At 42.8% G+C, this 22,068-nt stretch overlaps 1 protein-coding gene across 3 annotated transcripts in view; it reads left to right on the top strand.

The window, feature by feature from the left end:
* RSU1 (Ras suppressor protein 1) overlaps positions 1-22,068 on the top strand; it is a 250,150-nt gene that overhangs the window by 157,107 nt on the left and 70,975 nt on the right. The gene's annotated exons all lie outside the window — the stretch shown is intronic.

Here is a 22,068-nt window from a genome sequence, read left to right as displayed (position 1 = left end):
TGAGCACCTGTTCTACATTCAGACAGGCCCTCTGCTGAGGGACTCATGTGTGAAGATAGATATTGTCCCCTGACCATATGAACTGTACAGTGCAATAGGAGAGTCACTCCCTAATCTAAACAGTCTCATAAATAGATACATATTATAAAATGTAGTTAAGTATGGAAAAGGAAAAGCACAGTATTGTGTTCTAAGAGCTTGTACCTGGGAACCTGATAGCCCAACAAAACTGAAAAGTGGCAGGAGCTAACATGTGAAGGAATGAGAAGGATAAGGGGAGTCCAGCAGCAAGCAGAAGGGCACCCCTGGCAGTGAAAGTTGCACATGCAAAGGCCCTGTGGCAGAAGAAGGCAAGGCTCTTTTGAGGAATTGACTATGCTAGTAGCACAGAGAGTGGTCCCAGGTGAAGTCAGTGCTGGGCAGGAACCACCCCATGCTAGTTAGTAGCTCACTTGGAGGATTTTTATCCCAAAGTGAAGGGAAATGGCAAGTGTGAACAGGTGGGAATTTGATCCCATTTGCTTTGGAAAGGTCATTTTAGGCTATAAGTGAAGGGGTCAGCAGAAGTGGACGGCTTGCTGGGCCATCTCTGGTGCCTAGGTATGAGACATGGATGGTAGAGCTTGGACCAGGGGCTGAAGGAGAGGTTGAGAAAGTTATTTAGGGGAAGAATTTGGGAACATGTGTGTGATGATTGGATAAGAGGAAGGGTGAAGTGTCCAGGGCTGTTTTGAGGGGTTGTGTTCTCACTTCAGGCAAAATAAATTCAGGATCTAAAATTAAAAGTGGAGTTCAAAATAACCAGAATCCAACAAGCAGCGTATTGTGTTCTTCCTCCAACCTCCCCTTCCTCCCCTCCCCTTTCCTTCCTCCCCCTACCTCCCTCTTTCCTAATTTGTACCTTTCTGATGTACTCAGGCAAAAAGATGGGCTGCTAGGAAAGCAACTTTGGTTTCTAACTTTGCAGATCCCCAATGCCAGATTTTTTCCTATTAATACGAAATGGGGGTTTGATATAGATTTTTCCTAAAAATATATTGTCTTATTTATGTTAAAAACATACAGCTTCAGAGCACTTACTTTAAACTCTCTGACTATAAAACGTGAGCTGGCTAGGTTGTTTCTAGGTGCTAAAACCAAACGTCTGCATGAATTGCAGTGTTGCTGTAAATATTTCCAGGCACAGACAGGTAGATGCAATAGGAAAAACCTGAGCAAATTCTGAGGATGCCAATATTGTCACAAAGTCTCCATGCAGAATGAAGTTGTTTGACAAAGTGTTTCCCTGGTGATTTGGCTGCAGATGAAAATGTCTTCAGCAATAAAATTCCGTGCTTGAGCCTCAGCTCTGTGCACCCATCAGTCAGCAAATGACATATCAAGGATCTTTTTTGCTGTATTAGTTAATATGTTGGCAGAAATATGTGAAACATTGTTATTCCCCTCAATTTCTGTGCCTGGATGGTTTTTTCCCTACCTTTAAACACACATTAATTTTACCAAAATATTTTCCAGCCATAAATCTGTGGACTAATCAATAGGATTGCATTAGAACAGAGCTAAAAAGTTGTTTTATTACAAGGGTTTTCTTAGTTACCAATACCAGAAGACATATACTGGCAAGAGCTGCTGTTTTGCCATCCTTCTCGAATCGTTCTGGGGAAATTTAAGGGTTCGTAAGGCAATTAGTGATGAAGCATATTTTAATTATAGGATCTGGATAAGCTGCGTACAGCTTTATGAATTAATACATTATTGTTTAATAGGTCACAGTCACGTGTGACTTTAATCACACTTCTTGTAGCTCCAGTTTTATTAGCAGGCATGTTTTATAACTTAATAATTTATACATAATGAGTTCAGAAGTTCCATTTGCGTGATATCAGAGAAATAATTTACCCCATCCGTTAGCACTCACAAACAGCAGCAGAGTCCTGCAGGATCGCAACCGAATAACTGTCCAAGATCATTTTACATTAAAGGGTACTTTTAATAATGAGACCATTTTGTACGGCATTATGTTATTTTTGTGGAAGCCAAGTCTGGCTTTCATGAAGTGATTTAAGAAGCAGGAGAGAAAAAAAAAAAAAAAGAAGCAGGAGAGAAGATGAATCACAATCATTTCACCCATATTTAATAAGCATGATTATCCTGTGAGGTCTGCATCCATTCTTGCAGTTGGGAAAACCGTAGGGGATTGGATTCATGCATGTTGCAGAATTTCCTTGTCCAACCCTGCCCCTCCACCCCAGTTCCTCCCAGCTTCAGTACGTGTCAGAAGCTGTTAAATGGACTGCATTGAGCTGCGTGTATCTTAATGGCATGTGTGTCATACTTGAGCTTTGGCTTTGCAAAGCTGCCCTGCATCCTCGCCTCGGGGTTCCCACTGTCATCTCAGGGAAGGTACAGTCTTCTCGCCTCCAGAGCTACCTCTCCAAGAGCCCCTGTGGGAATACCTGCAGCCCCTGTCCTTGCACAGAAGCCAGGAAACTCACACTCATTGATTGACTACTTTACAGCAGGCACGGGGCTAGTTTATGCTTGTCATTTTCATCAAGATTTTATTTTAAATCACAGACCCACTGGGGGCCTCACTTGTGGAGAATCTTTTGAGGCCACAAAGTGATATTGGAGAATCTTCAGGCTGGGGTGATCTGTGTATGTTGCAAGGATATTAATAGGCCCACAAAAGGGTGCTATGTTCAAATAAGCTTAGAAAACTTTGGGGAAAAACCCTTTGAGAATAGCAAGTGTTTATCTTTGACGTCCAGAGAGAGCATAGATGGTATAGCATTTCTCCAAACTGTATTGACCATAGAAAAAAATTTTTGGAAGTGTTTGACCCTCAGTTTCTTTCTCTATGAAGTAATAAATAAACGTGTATAAAACATGTAAAAAGTATATAAAGTTAAACAAAATTCAAGCAAATAAATTTGAAAATCTAATTGGTTTTATTGAACCATTCATCAATCAGGCAGGGTTCCATCTATCAAGTGGAAGGGAGAAAGGAGCCCTGAGAGCTTTAAAAAAAAAAAAAACTTTTAAAGGCACAGAGGCAGAGAGGGAATTAAAAAAAGGGGGGGGGAATTTATTAGCAAGGAATGCATTGTTGAGGCAAAGTTACCCTCCTCAGGACAGCAGAAGGGGTCTCTCAGTAAATTTTCTAGTATTCGCCAGGAAATTCCATATTGATTCCTTAACGGTTCCACACCTAGAAGGTTGAAACTGCAGTTAGGTTAGGTGTTAGGTATTGATTTGCTGACTTGAGGGCTTAACCTAAGTGGTGCCATTTTAGGCCTGTTTTTGTTTTCGTTTTAACAGTAGTTACACTGTTGTGTCCACAACCTAAGTTTTGTCGGGGTGGAAGGAATAATGTATGATCATGTGATTTTCAAGCTGTGAAGTGCCATAAAAATATAACCGATTATGATTGTTTTTTCCTTTCATCTTTTTTGGAAATAGAGTGTCAGAGACGTGATGTGCCAAATTCTTTAATTGTTCAGATTTTTGTGATCTGGATACTGTTCTTTGTGTCTTTTATTCTTCCTGCCCAACTCTTTTCTGTGCTGGGGAAATCTCTCCTCTGTTTGAGGGTTCACATCACATACTGCAAAAAAATGATCTTTAGCAAGTGGTTGATCTGAGTGTGAATTTTAAGTGATGTTTCTAGTTGTGTTTAGAGTATCTTTTGACCGTTCACTGTCAGTTATTAATAATGCCTAATACGACTTTTCTTTATAGTAATGCAACCCTAGAATTATATTCCCCCACTCAGCTTTTCCAGATTGATCTAAACTTCAAATAAAGGGAGGTGGGGAAGAAAGGGAGTAAAAGTCAGCAAATCCCTTGCTGCGCAGATAGGTAGACAGCCTGCACTACGGGAAACCTGCTTGTGGCTCCAGCTGCCTGATTTTTTTCTCTTTAACAAGTTATGCTCACAGTTGCATGTTTGTAAATGTTTATTGAATTAATAAGTAACTTTGCGTACCATAAATGCTATTTTGATTTCATGTGGAGGCAAGATTGAATTTCTTCATGGTTTGATCCGTTGCTATTGATTCTCTTATGGCGATTTGGAGAACAGAGCTCTGATGGTCTCAGCGAGCTAATTTGTTGATAATGTAATTTATTGATAATGCTTTAGTTGCAGGAAGTAGAAGGAACGTGTTCCACTCAATACAAAGCATGGTATTCTTTTGTTATTCATTTATTCACTCAACCAAGATTTATAGTGCCTATTACTGGCGCTGGGTCCAATGGGGAATAAAATACAATACCTGTCCTGGTGAAGTTTGCATTCTAGTGGGGAGAGAGAGTCAGTGAACGAATGTTAGGTGGTGACAAGAGGCAGAGGGTGGGAAGTGTCACAGAAGGCCTCAGAGACCTGATGTATGTGCAGAAATTGAAAAGAGCAGTGGTCCAGGCGGGGGCAGGGGGGCACAGGTGCACCCACCCAGGAAAACATAGCAAGGCCACTGTGAGGTTCAAGAGGTGATAATGACAAGAGTTTGGGTTTTGTTCTCAGTGAGACAGGAGGCCATGGGTATGTTTTGAGCAGAAGAGTGACAAGATCTGGTTAATCTTTTAGAAGGAGCACTGGTCCCGGGGAATGAAAAGGGAGGCAGAGAAAACAGTTTGGAGGCAGTTGCAGGAACCTGAGCAGGAGGTGGTGGTGGGTTGGCTGAGATGGGACATTAGATGTGTATTTGAAAGAGAGAGGCTGATAGAATTTGCTGGTGAGTTGGAGGTGGGATGGGAAGAATGAAGTTGGTGTTGTCCAAATGGAATTCTTGGAGAGGAGTGGATTTGAGAGGGACAGTTTGGGAGGTGTTAAGGGGGTGGTTGGCAGGTGGGTCATCATTATCCCGAGACAGGACTGTGATCTAGCTGGAGATACAAGCGTGAGAGTCCAGGGTGTTGGGAGTCTAGAGGAGATCATCTAGGGAGTATGAAAAGAAGAAATCCAGAGACTAAGCCCCAGAACCCCTGGCATTTAAGAGGCAGTAGAAAGGCTATCAAAGCCAGTACAGGAAACAGAGAGGTCTTGTCAAAGCTCAGAGCATGTTTTGATACCAAAGGGGTTGGAGTAGGAAGCTTAGCTTGGAATGGGTTAAACACAGATAAATCTTTGGAGAGTTCACTCCGAGTGAAGGCAGGGATGGGCAGTCACTAGAGGAGGATGTTGAGTCAAGACAGGCAGGAATAAAGTGTGTGTGGTATTAATGTGAATGGTTAGCAGAGCGAAGGAAATCGATGATGTAGGAGAGAGGACAGTTGCTAGAGCAGTGTCATTGTGTGGGCAGATGGGGTGGGGATCTGGGATGCAAGTGGAGGGGTTGGCCTTGGCTGGGGGTCCAGGCAGTTCATGCAGAGTAATCACAGGAGGCACGATGTGCCCATTGCCAGTGCCAGTAGGTTGGCGGACCAATGCTGGGACTGGGTGGCATTTCTCTTTGCAACGTTTCAATACTCTCAGTGAACTAGGGAGCAAGGTTCTCAGCTGAGAGGGAGGATGGGTGAGGAAGTATTGTCATATTTGAGGTTTGGAAGAAGAGGATATAAAATTGGCTAGCAGAGGGAGAAAGAATATATTGAAAAAATGAGCTAAGAGGGCCAGGAGTACAAAGGACCTGGTGATAATCCAAGAAAACTGAACTTTCCTCTTTCTGCTTGCTGCATTGGGACAACTTGCCCAGAATATCTGCAGATGCAACCAATATTCCACTGTATAAATACACCTCAATTTGTTTATCCATTGACCTCTTATTGCACATTAATATTGTTTCCAGTTTGAGGTTATATGGATACAGCTGCTCTGAACATTTTTGTACAAGTCTTTATATGGACATATGTTTTCATTTCCCCTGGGTAGGTTCCTAGAAGCAGAATCACTGGGTCGTAGAATAGACATATATTTAACTTGGTAAGAAACTGCCAGTTTTCTGAAGTGGCTGTTCTGCAAAAGTAAGCAGGCAAATGCTTCACCCTGTTGGGTAGAAAATAAGTTTATAGTAAATGGAAAGTGCAAGGTAGTAGAAATTCATTGTCTTGGCTTAGTCGTTAGTGAATCTTAGCAAAGTCCCTGAACTATTAGAGACTCAATTCCCCCCAAAAGCTATGTGGAGGATACAAAGTAGGTAATCTATAAGGTCCCTTTCAGATCCCACATTCTGTGAATTTTGCTGAAATGCAACCACATAGTTGTAAACAGATAGCCACATTTCTGCGTATTTTTATTCTGTGGGAGTTGAGCTGCATTTAAAGTGCTGGACACAGGAAGAAAATCTCGAACATAAGATGCAGGAGGCAAAAGGACTAGGCTCATATGAAGCACACAGTTGCATGTGAAAATGACATATTCTTTAAAAGAAAACATTGAAAAAAAAACAAAAAAAATAAATAAATAAAAGAAAACATTGTGTGGCGATAGAGAATTCAACTCAGAGTTTCATATTAAAAAGTTGTGTGCCTATGGATAGCTCCCATTTTGTCTTTTTTTTTTTTCTTTTAAGATTTTATTTATTTATTTGAGAGATTGAGAGCAGGAGCTAGGGAGAGGGAGGAGCAGGTTCCCTGCTGAGCAAGGAGCCCAATGCAGAGGCTCAATCCCAGGACCCCGAGATCATGATCTGTGTCAAAGGCAGATGTTTAACCAAGTGAGCCATCCAGGTGCACATCCCAAGTTGTGTTTTCATTAGGACGTATATATTGGGAGGTACAGTTGGGTGGTTGAAGAACAAACTGCTTGCACGTGCACTGTTTGGATTGGCGTGGCTTGCTTTGAAATGGGAGCAATGCAACATCGGCCCCTGTTACTACTGCAGGACCACTGGACAGGTGTTCTGTTCACCTGGGTGTTTTCCAGCCAAGAGCAGAGAATGTTTGTTTCTGTTTCTTGCCAGCAACAGGAGACCCCATCGCCATCTTGCTCTATGTCTTGTCTGTAAATGGATCTGCATGTACATGGCTGCACATCTCTGAGCCATCTTGGCATTCCATCCCCATACTTCAGCTCTGCACAGTGAAGAGAATGCTTCGGCAAAGACTGAGGAGTCATGGTTCACATGGTTGAAACTGTCTGATAAATAGAGGATGCTAGAAAAGACAGATTGGACATCAGTGTGAGATCCCATACGTCTGCAATCTGTCTTTCAGGTTAACGAGAATTAGTGGTGGGGAGGGGAAAACCAGTTGGAGAGAGCTCCAAGCCAGTGGGGAATCTTGACTAAGCTGTGATTGGTTGTAGAGGCAAATGTCCGGTTGGTGCCCCTCACCCAGGAGGGTCCTGGAGTTGAGATCGTCATCCACTCAGGGCAGGATTTTGCCCTCTCCTTGTCACAGCTTTCTGAGAAGGGATTCTGAAGGGTCTGAGTTCTGAAAGGTATTCAGAGGGGATCTTGGATTGGCATGTTCGAGGTCAGGCCAAACTCCTGTTTTGTGCAGAGTCCCTTCCACAACATCCTTGGCCTGATTGGTATTCTTGCCTCTCCTTGAATACCTAGAGTGACCTGGAACTCAACTAACTTAGCACAGTTACTATAGAACATGTGCTTTTCAGGACATTTCTGAGCCATGGGACCTTTCTTCCATGATGTAAGGAAAGAATCTGAAAACAAAAGCAAATGCACAGCTACGATGGGGAGGCAGCTCCAGCTGGTTGTGTTTCTCTCCCTAGGTGGGAATGGATTGTGGACACAATAGGCATTTTACATCTGTTCTTTCTTGGTGGCCTCAAATAAGCTCAAGTAAGCATTCTTTTCCCAAGTTGGGGACCATCATATCTTAAGTGGCCCTGATTTGTCTTTACATTGATGTATAAAGGTGACTCCTGGGGCCCCTGGGTGGCTCAGTGGTTGAGCATCTCCCTTTGGCTCAGGTTGTGATCCCAGGATCCTGGGATTGAGTCCCATATTGGGCTCCCCGCAGGGTGTCTGCTTCTCCTTCTGCCTATGTCTCCGCCTCTCTCTTTCTCTGTCTCTCATGAATAAGTAAGTGAAATCTTAAAAAAAAAAAAAAAAAAAAAAAAAAAACCTCCTTTTTCACATTGGGCTTACTTTCTTCATAGCCATTCAAAAGTCTGTGTGTTTGTAATGCTAACACAGTGATTTTCAACCAGGACTGTTTTGTTCCCCAAGGGACATTTGACAATGACTAGAGCCATCACTAATGTCAACACATCTGATATGGGGGATGCTACTGGTATCTACTGAGTAGAGAGAGGCCAGGGATGCTACCAAACATCCTACAGTGCACTGGACAGTCATGCCTAACAAAGAATTATCTGGTCCAAAGTGTCTTTGCAGGGGGATTGAGAAACTCTGGTCTAGAGGAGCCAGTGTTTCCAGCCAACCAGTAGTACCTCCCCATCGTAGCCAGCCCAGTTAAGAGTTTTGTGCTGTGGCACACAGCATTGTTAGTATCTAGGGAGACTGAAGGGTTTTAATTTCATGAGCAAAAGAGCTTCTTCATTTATTTATATCCTTTATGGTTCTTACAGAAGAGTTATAGTAGGACCAAGCAGTTGGCCATAGAAAGAGTTCATGGAGAATCAGTCATTGGTGGTTTGGTTATATATGATGCTTGGCAGCACAGTTGTTCTCTTGCTTTTATCGGCAACCTAACTCGGAGTGGAAGATACCTTTGAATCCTAAACAAGGACTTACTTTAAAAAGCCTCTTGGGTTTTTTTTGTTTTTTTTTTTAAGATACATCCAACTTATCACTAATAAACCCAGGAGGTGTATGGTTACCTCCAATTAAAAGAAGAGTGAGCAGTCAGGATCAAAGAGATTTAAAAGCTTTGTGTTTTCAGGAGTTTATTCATGCGTTTCAGAAAGCAATTTGTTTGCCATAGTTTACCTAGTTTTCTAAATCTGGTTTATCGTTTATTATTCGGTGGGGGATTTTTTTATTGTTGTTGGTTTTGTTTATGTGGTAAGGGACACAAAGGGAAAAGTGTTTTGAGAGGAAATCATGTGCATGTGTTTTTCATGTCATGAGAAGGCAAAGTCAATGTCAGGGCAGGTTTTGATATGTAATAGTAGTAGAACAGACATAAGCATTGAATAATTTCCCATCCACCCTTTTTGGGGTAGAACCCATGCTGAGAGAGGACGCAGAAGAGCTTGTCAGTCAAGGCAGCAGCTAATTAGATTAGCTCCAGTGCCTCTCTGGACCACTTCCAGAAGCACACACCCTGTCACACTTGCCATAAGTGTCAGTTCAGGCTCCCTCTTCCCAGTTCCTTTGACTCAGTCCAAAACCACACTTGAAATTGGATGGGATAAACATTTCTGGGGTGTCCTCTGTGTGCTGGATTCCCTGTGCTAGGGATGAGGTACTGGAATGGGAACAGGAAGCACACATTGTTTAGGAGCATAAAAGTAGGGTCAAGGAAAGGTTCCCTGGGCCCACAATGACTATAACTCAGGGAAATAATAGAATAGTAGAATACCGGTGGTGTAAGCAGAGGATGATGGGATTCTGAATTATGCCACCGGGTAAAGCACAATCTTTGACCATTTTCACTTTTAAAGGAAAATTAAAATTAATGAGCTGTCATTGAAGGAGTGGTGGACCATTTGGAATTTGGAGGTGTTCTGGAAATCCTCCTTTGGTAGTGATTTTTTTTATGGTTAAAAAAAAAATCACCCTCCTATGTTTCCTTTTATTGTGAGGTTCATGGAAGCACAGGGCCAGCCAAGGTCCCAGTGGTGCCCACCACTGGGCAAGTGCACTCTCCGAAGAGTGACCGCTCCCCGCCGTGCAGGCAGGACCCAGCACCGATGTGCCCTGGGCTTGTTTGAGGCTTAAATCATCTCAGTGCTCTGACTTCTCTCTGGAGACACAGTCTAAACTGTCCCCCGCCAATCATGGCATTGCAGCTTTCATGCAAAAGCTCGTCTTCTGATCCTCTCCCATGGAACATGACAGTTTTCTATGTGATGGCCGAATTAATTATCAGAAATGGTTTGTTGGCAGACAGTTGGATGCTAATTATGATTGGAACCTCTGGGCCCTTACACCCAAATCTGCTGATGTTTGGTGGTGGTGGTAAAAATGAAAAACAGTAAAATATGAAAGGATTTCTTTTTGGGGGAGGTGAGAGGAACAACTCAAAGCAAGGCAAATCAGGACAGGCAGCTTTGATTGAGTTAACTGGGCTCTGAGCTACAGCGACTCACCCTGTGGTTGTAAGGAAAGGATTGAAGAAGTGATTAATTAATTGTTACTTTCTTGTAAAGGAGGATTTGAGATCGGATATTTCAATGCAAAGTCAAAAACTGGCATTGATTAAATTTGAGGTGACATTTGGGGAGGTGTTCTCAGAATGTCTAAATTTGATTATCCAATTTGACTTCACACTGTTTCCCAGGTTTGTGAAATCTTTCTAGCAGGTTCCACCTGGGAAGTATTATTTTCAATTAAATGGATCATGACCACTGGAGAAAGAATCATGAAATGCACCTGTGGCGTGGGGTCATGTTGTGAACAAAGCTGCCCAGCTCACAAAGGGATGTTTTGGGAGTCGGTCTGTGCCAAGAAGGGCTTTGGGTATCATTTCATTCTTTCTCATCATCAGTTACGTTAATGAGGTGTAGAGATGAAGGCAGGTGCGTACTTCATGGAGCTGTGTGACGCATGGTGGATGCTATCACTGGCTCTCACTGGGCACAAGCGAGGAGGAGGCCATCGGACCCTTGATCACTGGAAGGGGATGATAACCTATTGGGAGAGCGTAAAAAGGCAATCAGGTGTTAGTGAGAAAAGTGGAGAAAACAAGAACAGGAAACTTGTTAATCATTTCATATAGGCATGGGAATGGGCTGGCTTTCTTTAGCAAGGCTGATGATATAATACAAGCAGTATTCTGGCATAAATTCTCGAATAATCCTTATTGAATAAGTAAACAAAGGACACCCTTAAATACTTCTGGGGGGAGTTCCCTGGATTTTTTTTTTAAAGAAGGTCTTTTCCTCAAGGAAAATTAAGTGACTCCTGATTTCTTGCTAAATTAGGTGGCTGACCTATAATGACAACCTAAAAACTAAGTTTTGTCTAATTCATGTTGCATCTCAGCAATCATCAGATAAGGTTGTCTGGCAGTAGCATAAACTTGCCTTTAGGTTTTACTCGGGGAAGCAGCAGTACAGTGCATCGCCACTCATGAACCACTCTTAGCCCAGAAAATGCACAGGGGGCAAAGGCAGGTGCCTAAAAATAAACTGCTTTGTTCGTGGCAGAACAGGGTGTGGTTGAGGACGTGATTGTGTCAGAAGGGGCTATTTTAAAGTCCCTGAAATCTTTCTCCACTTCCACTTTCAGTTGAATTTCCTGAAACTTTTTCTTCCAAGGTATAAAGGCAAGGTAAGATGAACAGGAAGTTTAAGGGAATTATACTCATTACATCTCATTTCTCTCTGCCTTTTCCAGCTTTTTCTTGATGATTTTAATTCTTAACCATGCAGCAATTCAGTGACCTCAATTCTCCCTCTCATGAGCCAGAGAGGAGAGTCCTGTGTGTCTCAAGAGACTCAGAGCCTCCTATCTTTCCCAGTTACACTCATGGGGAGCTGCGTTCTAGCAGAGCTCTACCTGGCTCAGGTAAAGATTGGCACTTGGGCTCTGTGGGAAGGGGGAAGAGGGTCGGGGCTAAGCCAACAGCATGAACACCTGGCATTTGTTCATGAGTCTCTTCATTTATTCACATGCTTATTCACTCACTGGTTCACGGAAACTTGGGGAGCGTTATAGAAAGCTGGGAACCATGCCCATCATTGTGAGGAAAGCATGGGCCCCACTCTCGGGTTCAGTTCCCAAATGCACATTCTAACAACGATGTGTCATTACCGAGGCATGCAGAAGCCAAGTTAATACAGCCCAAGAGCTGGATTTCCAACTAGGGGTGTTCCTTTTATAAATGGACAAAAGAATTATCATTTTGCACACCCTGGCTTTTGAATATTAGGAAGTTACTAACATCAACAGTATAATCTGTTAAACTGTTTAAACTCTTAAACTGTTAATCGGGTATCTCTGGCTTCTGTCAACTTGAGACCTTATGGGTGACTTTGGATAGGGTGATGCTGCCTGGTACCCGGGCTTCAAGGAGGCTCTGAGCTCATTTCTGCCACCAACCACCTGTCATCTTGGTCAAGTCATTTGCCCCAGCCACATGCCAGTTTCTCATCTGTGAAACAACTTGCTTAACCAAAGTGAATTTAGGTCATACTCATTTTTTATCTATATATATTTTTTATTTTAATGAGTAAAAGAGTGATCCTAAAGTTTAATTAGTCTAATTGTGCTACTAAAATGGAAAAGAAAACCAAACAAAATTATTTTTTTTCCATTTGAGACAAGTCAAATTTCAAAGATACCATCATCTCTGCTGCCTGAGGTTAGAGGCAGTATTTCTAAGTAATTTCTAATTACCTAGTAAGTAATTAGATGTGTCCAGCCTAACAGACGTGATCTTATTCATTCTTCACAGCCTTAAGAGGGAGGTTCTGTTAGTTTTCTTCCACACTTATGATGTATACACTGTCCCTGTTTGCAGATATGGAGTTAGAAACCCTGCAAGACCGGTAACTTGTCTGGGGTACACATCAGTGAATGTTCAGATGGGGTTTGAATACAGAGCTTCTATATGACTCACATAATGTTCTGATCAGCTTCCTAGCCACTCCATGTTTCACAGAGGAGGCGTCCAGTAATCAGTAGGTACAAGATGGGTAGAACAAGATGGAACCTTTTAATGTGATCACTTTGAAGACTTGAACTCAGTTAGCTCTTTCTTTTTTCCCCATTAGTGTACTTTGTTTCACTATGCACAGAGGCTGTGGTGTTCTAGATCAGTGTTGCCAATGGGTCTCGTTTTGAACCCTTGCTAATTAAAATAATGACCTGATGACTGGCCCCTTCATACTCAAGTGTGGTCTCCTGAGCAGTGATCATCTGGTAATTGGTCAGAAATGCAGGATTTGGGGCCCCACCCCAGACCCTCTGAATCAGAATCTACACCAACCCTGGTTCCCTAGGTGATTGCTGTGCACAGTGAAGTTTGGGAGCTTTGCTTGTCTGGCAGGACCCCTAGTGAACTCTATGCTACTTGGCAGAGGAACACAGTTAAGTATCACATCACGGTAACCACACTAATAGTATTGTGGCCAAGAGTGAAGCGTTTGAGGAATATGTATAAAGTAACTGAAGAATGTGACAGCCGGGAGGAAGGAACATGACCTGAATGCAAGAGAAGCTGTAAAAAGATTTTTTTTTTTTCCAATGGACCTTGCTTCTTATGTGGTTGAGGAAGGAAGGGTTGTTGTTTTTTTTTTCCCCCCTTTTTGTCTTTACTTTGGAAAAACAAAACAAAACATGTCAGGATGCCTGGAAGTTCAAACGGTAAAGTCCAGCTAGTAAAAAGTGAAATTAATGAAACGAGAGAAGGCTAAAACTTAGTCACAAACCAGACTTCTCAAGGTTACTATGTGGAGCTAATTGCAGGACTCCCTGGCCCTTTGTTTTGCCCCTAAACGTTCGTATTTCTTATAAAACATCTCCATAGTGAAAAATCATATGTGTCGTATAAAATAATTACTCATATCTATCATTAAGAATAAACACACAGCAGGCAGCAGTGAATGCCTTTCCTACCTTTCTCATTGTGGCTGTTTTGTAAATGCACAAAATGTTATAGAACATGCAAGAGAAATGTAAAATTTCTTGTAATCAGTGGATTCTACCTAACAAGTGAAAATTGAAGCTTAGCTCATTTGGAGGCATTATATCATGTGTGCAGTGAGGTTTTTAAGATTTGTATTGAACAAATTAAGTATTATGTACAAAACAAACGGATTATACTATAAATCGAATCTACTGTGAAATGTGAGCATGTAAATGTGCTAATACGTGTGTGTACATAATGTGTTCCAATAGGGAGGAAGATTATTACTAACTCCTTGTTTTGATAGTGTGTTGATATTTTACAGAAGGTTAAAGCAAATGAAGTGTTGCAAGGATTTCCAAAACTATCCATCGTAACTTCTAGGATCCTGTTCTCCAAATTGCTAATTAATGTAAAGGCAGCTTCATATATTGAGATGTTTAATCAATTGGCAGATTGCTGTCAATAAATATGTGTCTTAAGTGGTTTGTAATAGACAGGCTAATGAAGTACCCTCTGTGAGTGTCAGAGCTATTGGGAAAAGTCTCTCTCCCTCCTGGGCGCCTTGCCATATGTTATTAGTTTCCCCGTGAGCCGGGAAGAATGCCCTTCACCATTGCCAATCTCACCTCTGGATCGAGTAGCCAGAGAACCAGAAAGTGAATTCCATGTTTTTAGGAGTAGTTAGTTAAGCAGCATTAGGTAGAAAGGGTGCCTCCTGGTAACATTAGTGATATTAAAAGTAACTAATGTTTCTTGAGCAATTACTACATGCTAGGCTCTGATTCAGTTACCACGTTTAACTTCACGGCAGCCCTATGTGAAAGGGCACTGTTTCTCATCTCTTTCAGATCCTTTTGTGACCATCGCTTTGGTCATGCCACTCCAGTCCTGAAGTGGATTTGTAAATAAATAATTAAACATGTAGTCTTTAAAGAAGTATTCTCATTTTCCAACTGTAACATAATGGGGAAATAAAAGGAGGATGGTTTATTACTGAATACATTCAATATGCAAAGGTATTCAATATATAAACACTTCCCACAGGTTGGGAAGTTGTAGTCAGGTGTTTGCACCTGTGCCTGGAAATCCTCTCTGTGAATCTGGCAGCTCTAACTGCAGGCTGATAGAGTTATGACAGATAAACTACTCGGATGCTCTAAGTGGTCTCAGTGTCAGGGATGTGACTTTCCAAGATGGTTAAGAATTCTTAGCAAAGCTGCAGAAACATAGTAAAATACAGCCTTATCTCAATTTGCACAAATGTTGCAATGCTGGAATGTCCAGGATACATTGATACTGGCCAGAAAATACTTTGTGCACCTCAATAAAATAAACAGGTTCTAGGGTTTCCACCCACATAAGTGTCCCATGGACATTGAGAACTCCTGTAGTAGCCCTGGAGACCATTCTATAAACGTAGTAGATCTGGCATTATTGGAAGGCATGGCATCTCAAACCTTCATCCAGTAAATGCCACAGTAGTCCTCCAGCCAAACATCCCCACCAATTTTTAGAAAGTCTTCGGGGGTCATGGCCACTCCAAGAAGGAAGGATACCCTGCTTTTAGCATAGTCTCCCCAAGGCATAGGAAATAGGAGAGTTGGGAGCTAGACTGTTCCCCTGGACTCCGGGATCCTTGCATGTATACCCATGTTGAAACACAGGTAGGCTTTGTGGTTTCTCAGAATTGTGATGTGAGATTTATTGAAAACCCCCTTGCTGGCTATCTCCTGTGTCCAGGTGTCTTGGTGCATGATCGAATGTTCACAACAAACCTGCCATGTAATTCTGGCTTTTCCCTTTTCGTAAATTGGGAAGCTTGAGTCTGAGCCTCTTCTCCAAGGTTACTGGGATGATGAGAAACTGGGTTTCACCTTCATTTTGACTTTAAAGAACAGGCTCCTACCCCTGTCAGGAGGAGGGAGCATGTCCATCCTGTTGATACCGTTCACCCACCTCTTCTTGACATTCTTTTACTTTCTCATTACCTGATAAGGTGACCAAATAGATTATTGGCCAGAAGAGGACACTTTTGAAGGCAAAAGCAGACACTGTTATACTAGGACATGGATGTGGGTCACTCAGTGGTTCCCCCTTTCGGGGCTGGAAGAAAGGAAAGCTCACCAGTTCATCCCTGATGATCACACACAACGCTGTGTGCTTCCCAGTCAGAGCATACCGGGGGTTCTGTTCTCACTGGAACTCTGCTTTGTGACTGTGTGACCACAGTGACTGTGTGACCATCTTGAAAAGGAGAGTACCTTTCTCTCTTTTGGGTTCTTTTCCAATTTATAAAGTCCACATTCCAGCCTTCCTGAGAGTACAGGAGGCCTAAACAGGCAAGCCTTGAATACTGCCCCTCAGAGCCGTCACGAAAATAGGTTGTGGGGGCAGGCCTGAGGACCCCACTCTGGACCCCCAAGGGACAGAAGCTCTTTGTAGGCAGTGAGTGGGGCCGAGAGCAGCTTCTTGCGTGGAGCCCCATCTACCTCCTCTGAGAAGCAGAAGAGAAGCCTCCCTTCTGCTTATGCGTAAAGCTTGTGCTAAAGGAGTACAGTGACTAATGCTGCCTGAATTTCCCCCAAGCTTTTGTACTTGTCTTTGTTTATTATATTAATAAATACTATGCAGCTAATGTTCCCATCTGGCAGGGCAGAGAAAAGAGCATAAAAATGAAGTCGTGGTTGCAGCTCTTAAATACTAATGAAGGTGCTATCTACTTGGCATGGTGGAAAGGTGGGTCTTTATTTTAGAGTTCTTAATTAAGAACTGCCAAGTGACTAATATTAATTAGGAAGCCAGCTGTATCCTTCAGTTGCATGGTATATTTCTTCTTAGGAACCTGGGAAGGAAGTAAATCTGAGCCTCTTTTAATCAATCAGCACACAGGCAATTATGTATTAAGTATACTTTGTGTGTACGGGACCAGGACGCATGGGCAGAGATTTATAAGATACCGTCTTGGCCTGCAGGGTCTCCAGGGCTTGAGGAGTGTGCCCAAGTACAGAGCCCATGTCAGGACAGTGAAGCACATTGCTCCGGGTGCAGAACAGGAAGCAGTGTCCTCCCTTTGCCAGAGTCTCGGGCAAGCCAGTGCCCTGAGCATCGTGTCCCCAGTTACAGTGGCAGTGGCATGGACAAAAAGGCTGAGGACCAGCTGGCAGACAACAGTCATGGGTAGAAATAGGATGGCTACAGCTGGGCTCTGAAGAGGAGTAGATGATTTCTAATGGTTGGGGACCCCTTGGGCAGGCCCAGAGGAAAAAGTAGAGGGAGTAGGCCGGCAGGACCAGAGGGAAGTCATGGGCAGCACCGAGGCACGTGTGCTCCGGCTCTTCAGCACCTAGTCTGTCCACCAGCTATTACAAGGGTGATACTCGTGGAGCTGCTCCCACCTGCACACGCGCCCGGGTGTGCTCTCCTGCAGGTTCCCGATGCCCTGAGTTAGGGGCCTGGGGAGGTGGTCGAAGCAGAGACTCAGTGCACTGTATCCCTGGCGTGACCACTCAGCCCCTTATTAAATAATGCCTGGAACGAGGGGCTGGATAGGAAGCACCTTCAAATCCCTGTCCGTGTTTCTGCGTTCTAAGTGTCTCTTGACATTGATGCGTTAATATCCACTGAGTTCCAGTTCCTTGATTCACTAGCAATTGAAGAAGGATTTTATGAAGATTACATTGTAATGGTCTTTCTCCTGACTTTGCCTGACAGAGTGTTCGTTTTTGCAGTGTTTTCAAGCTCGAATTGTAGTCCAGTTTGCAATTCTCTCTTCATTTCATACCTAGAAGTTCAGATTGCGGAGTTGAATCTGTAAGCGGACACCTTTGTGAAAGCACTTGACCTAGTGCTGCTGTGGTGGGTGTAGGGGTCTGAAAGTCTCCACCCCGCTTCCCAAACTCTCTTAGCACTTCCTTTACATGATCCTAGAAGAGCTCTCGGTCAGGAATTCTTAACTCTGAGCCTGAGACATGGTCATTGATAAGGCTTATCCTCTCTAGTTGTGGGCTCCTCTTAGGGGGCTGAGTGTGGTAGGCTTCTCCCTTACATGATGCCACTGAACTTAGACATTTTCTGTCTCTTCTAACCGAGTGCTTATTTCCATCCAGGTCACACCTGCTTGTGTGAACATCCTCTAGCCCTAGTTTATAACAGCCTTTTTTCCTATATCCAGGTATCCAGAATAGTCCTTTTCCCAACTAAGAAAACACTTTCACTGAGCGCTTTCCAGAATCCTACCTGTTGCTTTTGATCAAGTCCCAATCAGTTCCTGGCTTTGGGATGTTGCCCTGATAGCGTGGTTCCAAAATCTCTGATATTACTAAAAGCACAGTTCCCTTCAGAAAAAAAGAAACCTTGGAAATAGTTGGTCTGTGCTGTTCTTTCCATTACGTCACTTGGGGAATTTTACTAACCTCATGTCATCTTAGCCTCGAATCAATCTGTGAAAGAGCTACCTATGAATGGTATTTACACACAGAATAAAATGTGTATGGAAACACTCTTCTCTAGGAGAGTGACTTTCGCCATATCCAGATTAGCACCTGTGTTGTTATAAGGTTTAATAGTTGTCCTTAAATCAATTCATAGTCTTAAGTTTATTTGTAAATGAAACGGTTTTGCAGTGTTCTAGATGATAACATGGCATCACTTAATAAAAACACATACTTAGTGATTAGTGATTAAAATTTTAAGCTTGCATCTTTCAATCTCAGTAATTGGCTTTCAGACTAGATAATTCTTTATTGTTGGAGACTGTCCTGTGCATTATAAGATATTTAGCAGCATCCCTGGCCTCTCATCACTAGATGCCAGTCCCACACCCCCAGGTGTGTCTAGATGTGTCTAGACACTGCCAAACAGGCCTCTGTTGGAGGGTGAAATCCTATGTGGTTGAGTACCACCGTGTTATATAAAAATCATTATGTTACTTTTACTTGTTGTCGTAAATTATCACTTGGTTAGGTGTGCATTTTAAAATATACTGCAAGTTTTGAGACCATAGTTTTAGCATTTTTGCATCTGGACCCTTAACTCCCCTATCCTCAAAATGGAAGTGGCCCTGGCCTCTCGTGAGACCTGCTCAGGCACACCTCATCCCTTCGCTGTAAGGGCAGGTTGGCTGTCCCCAGTGGGTGTCAGTTCCTAAAGGACTCCCCTTGGTAAAGGAAAGACTAGGTCTTCCCGCCCTTCCTCCTGTGTTTCTGACTGATTGCACATATGCTTCTTTATGGGACATGACTTCATGAGTTATAACATCACTGAAGTTTAGCTAGGTTAGATGACTTGCCCAAAACCACACTGTTAAAGATACTATTCTGCTAAAACAATATTGAGGGGCGCCTGGGTGGCTCAGTGGGTTAAGCATCTGCCTTTGGCTCAGATCATGATCCTGTGGTCGTGGGATCGAGCCTCACATCGGGCTCCCTGCTCAGTGGGGAGTCTGCTTTTCACTCTCCCTCTGCCCCTCCCCTGCTTGTTCTCTCTCTCTCTCTCTCTCTCTCTCTCTGTCTCTCTCTCTCTCTCTCTCTCTCTCTCTCTTTCTGTCTCTGTCTCTCAAATAAAATCTTTTAAAAAACCACAAACAATATTGGAAGCAGTCTGTCCCCAAAACAAATAAATGTTCACCTTAATGTTGAAATGCGGTATGATTCATGGGTAGCCCGTCAGTGTTTGTGTTTATGATTATGTGACAAATACTGATGCAGTAACATCTGTTTAAAATTATAAACTAGAGATGGACCCCGCTGGCTCAGTCTGTAGAACATGCGACTCTTAATCTCAGGATTGTGAGTTCAAGCCTCACATTACATGTAGAGATTATTCAAACATAAAAAAATCTTTAAAAAAATGAAAATATAAACCTAATTAGAACATACGCTATGATTACTATTTATGAAAATGCTAGCAGAGATTATGTTGAAGTAGGAGACTTCTGGCAGTTTTCTTTTGAACCCAGTTCTGATTTCTAAATGGATTGTAATATATTTCTTTTCCTTTTAAAAATGAAGGAAGATGCAGGTTACTGTCAGAGTTACTCTTTCTCCACAGTTCCGGCCAGGGAATGTCCATATTCGGCACATTACAAATAAATGTTGGTGTGCCCCTATGTCTGGGGTCAGCGGACTTTGAGAGCAGATATGCTCTACCCTGGGGCAGTGGACTGGCCTGCTACCTTTTATTGAAGGAAACATGCAGGAGACTTCCTTGAGCTACCCAGCCAAAATACAGACTGAGGGAAAGCAGACAGCGGGGCTGCTCCCTGTGTTTGTTGCTACTGTTTCCTAATACGAATGGGTCTGGGATGCGTCGAAGCCTTACCTGCAAACCAAAGGGCAGGGACTTGCTGCATGCCTAGGGTAGTTTACTCTGAGTGTCAGCGGCTACTCACATTGCTGTCGTGGGAGGGTAATTCATTATGGACAGTGTCACCATCAGCTTTTTCATGAGCAAGGACTCGTAACCAGAACCAGATTGGCAAGGCTGTGAAGTAAAGACATGGATGGCCTCGTTCCATACGCCAAAGTCCATAATGCTAGCCGGCAGCATGCATAGAACATTTTTTAAACAACATGAGTGTTGTCTCGCGTATTATTTTTATTGAAGCACCCTTCCATCTAAGTGCATCCATTCATTCTTCATTTCTTAGTATTTGATATGAGAGAGATGTGCTATGAATGGACTCTGTGGGTAACAGTCATTTCCTTTATGTTCAAGGGGAACCATGTTCAGGTGCCAGGGACCCGACACTTGGTCACACCGAGAATGCCCATTTCAGATACGAGTAAACTGAGGCTCAGGCAGGTTCCATATGGCAATATATTCCTTAGTGATTCCTCTTGAATGGAGGGTAAATCTACCGCACCAGCATAAGCGAGCCTTCTTTTTAGCTTCTGGGGCAGATAGTTGTATTTGTCCAATGCTGTTTCCTAATTTAATATCTGCTAAAATTTTCTGACGCTTTTGCTTGTTTACTGTTTTCATGTGTTACACCTAATGTGAAGTTGAGATTTGGGTTAATTAACTACTCAGCATGATTATCTCCCTCAAGTATAGGGGAACTTCATTTACCAATTTTGTCCTTCTTGTTTATAACGTTAGAGTACATATGGCTTATCTCCACTTTAAAGGAATTAACTTCCTAGCCCATATCCTGATATTATTTTTTGGCCTTGATTCAGTGCCCTCCTTCCGCACAACTACAAAATTCCCAAGGAATATGACCTGGCATGGGATTGATTGACGTGTGTTTATACTACATGTGATCTTCATATGCATCAATAGGTAGTCTTCTGTACTCGCCAGAAGCACTCTATCGTGTCTGGGGGAAAAAAGTTTTTAATGTTTTTAAAGAGCTGTAGACATTTTAATAAAAGCTTCCTCTCAGCTTTTGTCTGATGTGTATCAGGAGAAAAGTACAGTAAAAGAGAATACGGCATTACTGTAGCCTGCCTGTCTGAATACATTTCAGCTCATTGAGCTAGATTTCCTTGAAAAGGGAACATTCTCAGCCAAGTCTGCCCTGAAAAGATACCCAGAATGGTAAACCCAGAACTTTGGTGCCTGCAGGTGCCATTTTTTTAATCCTTAATGTTTTAAATTATTCTCGGGCACCCTGGCAAACAGCATCAAACCTAATGGCCTAATGAAAAGTGCAGATGCCCACTCTCAGAGGGGTTGGACAGAAGCATCAGGCTCAGTAAGAGTGGTCAGGCCTGCAAGTGTCCGTGGCCAAAAAATCCAACCCACGTGGTCTCCAAGCCCTTGTGCTGGTGACCTCTGGAGCACGGCAGTGACGTGGTCTCTCTGAGGACTCCCACCCTGCTCGTAGGCAAGTCAGTCCAAGAGCATGAAGCACAGAGGCATATGGAAATTCCATTCTCAAGCTTAATATACCAACATGCAAAATGAATTTTTCATACTGGGTTTTGCAGAAAGGGAAAACTTCCAGCTTTCCCTCGCTGGTGTGCCTTTTGGAGATACTGCCCTTTAAAGCAGCCAGAGGGGGGTATGACTGCAATGTAAGCAGAGTGGTGTTTGCAAGTGAGAGCTATGTGAAAGGCAATGATGATTTTGGAAACATTATTCTGGGTGTCGAACTGAACAAAGAGTCATTACTGGAGGAAAAAAAAAAATACCCAGAAACACTTTAATAGTCTCTCGGATTTGGGCCCAGAGAACCATACTGTGAATTGAGTGGAAGATAAATAGAGAGGAAAATAGCAAATTAAGAGGACAAATAACCAGGAAGGGGAGGGCGCCCGCTGGCATCGGTGAGGAGAACATATAACCAGCGTCTGATGCATTTCCTTAAGAATCAGTGTGTTTGCAAATTGCTTCGTTGCATCTTAGCAGAATCTAATCTGAGTAACGAAGAGCTGACTAGCGAACATAGTTGGATGA

Source organism: Nyctereutes procyonoides, unplaced genomic scaffold (genome assembly GCF_905146905.1).
Source record: "Nyctereutes procyonoides isolate TBG_1078 unplaced genomic scaffold, NYPRO_anot_genome, whole genome shotgun sequence".
Taxonomy (NCBI): Eukaryota; Metazoa; Chordata; class Mammalia; order Carnivora; family Canidae; genus Nyctereutes; species Nyctereutes procyonoides.
The sequence above is the reverse complement of the archived record's forward strand: the minus strand, read 5'-3'. Positions and strand labels throughout refer to the sequence as shown.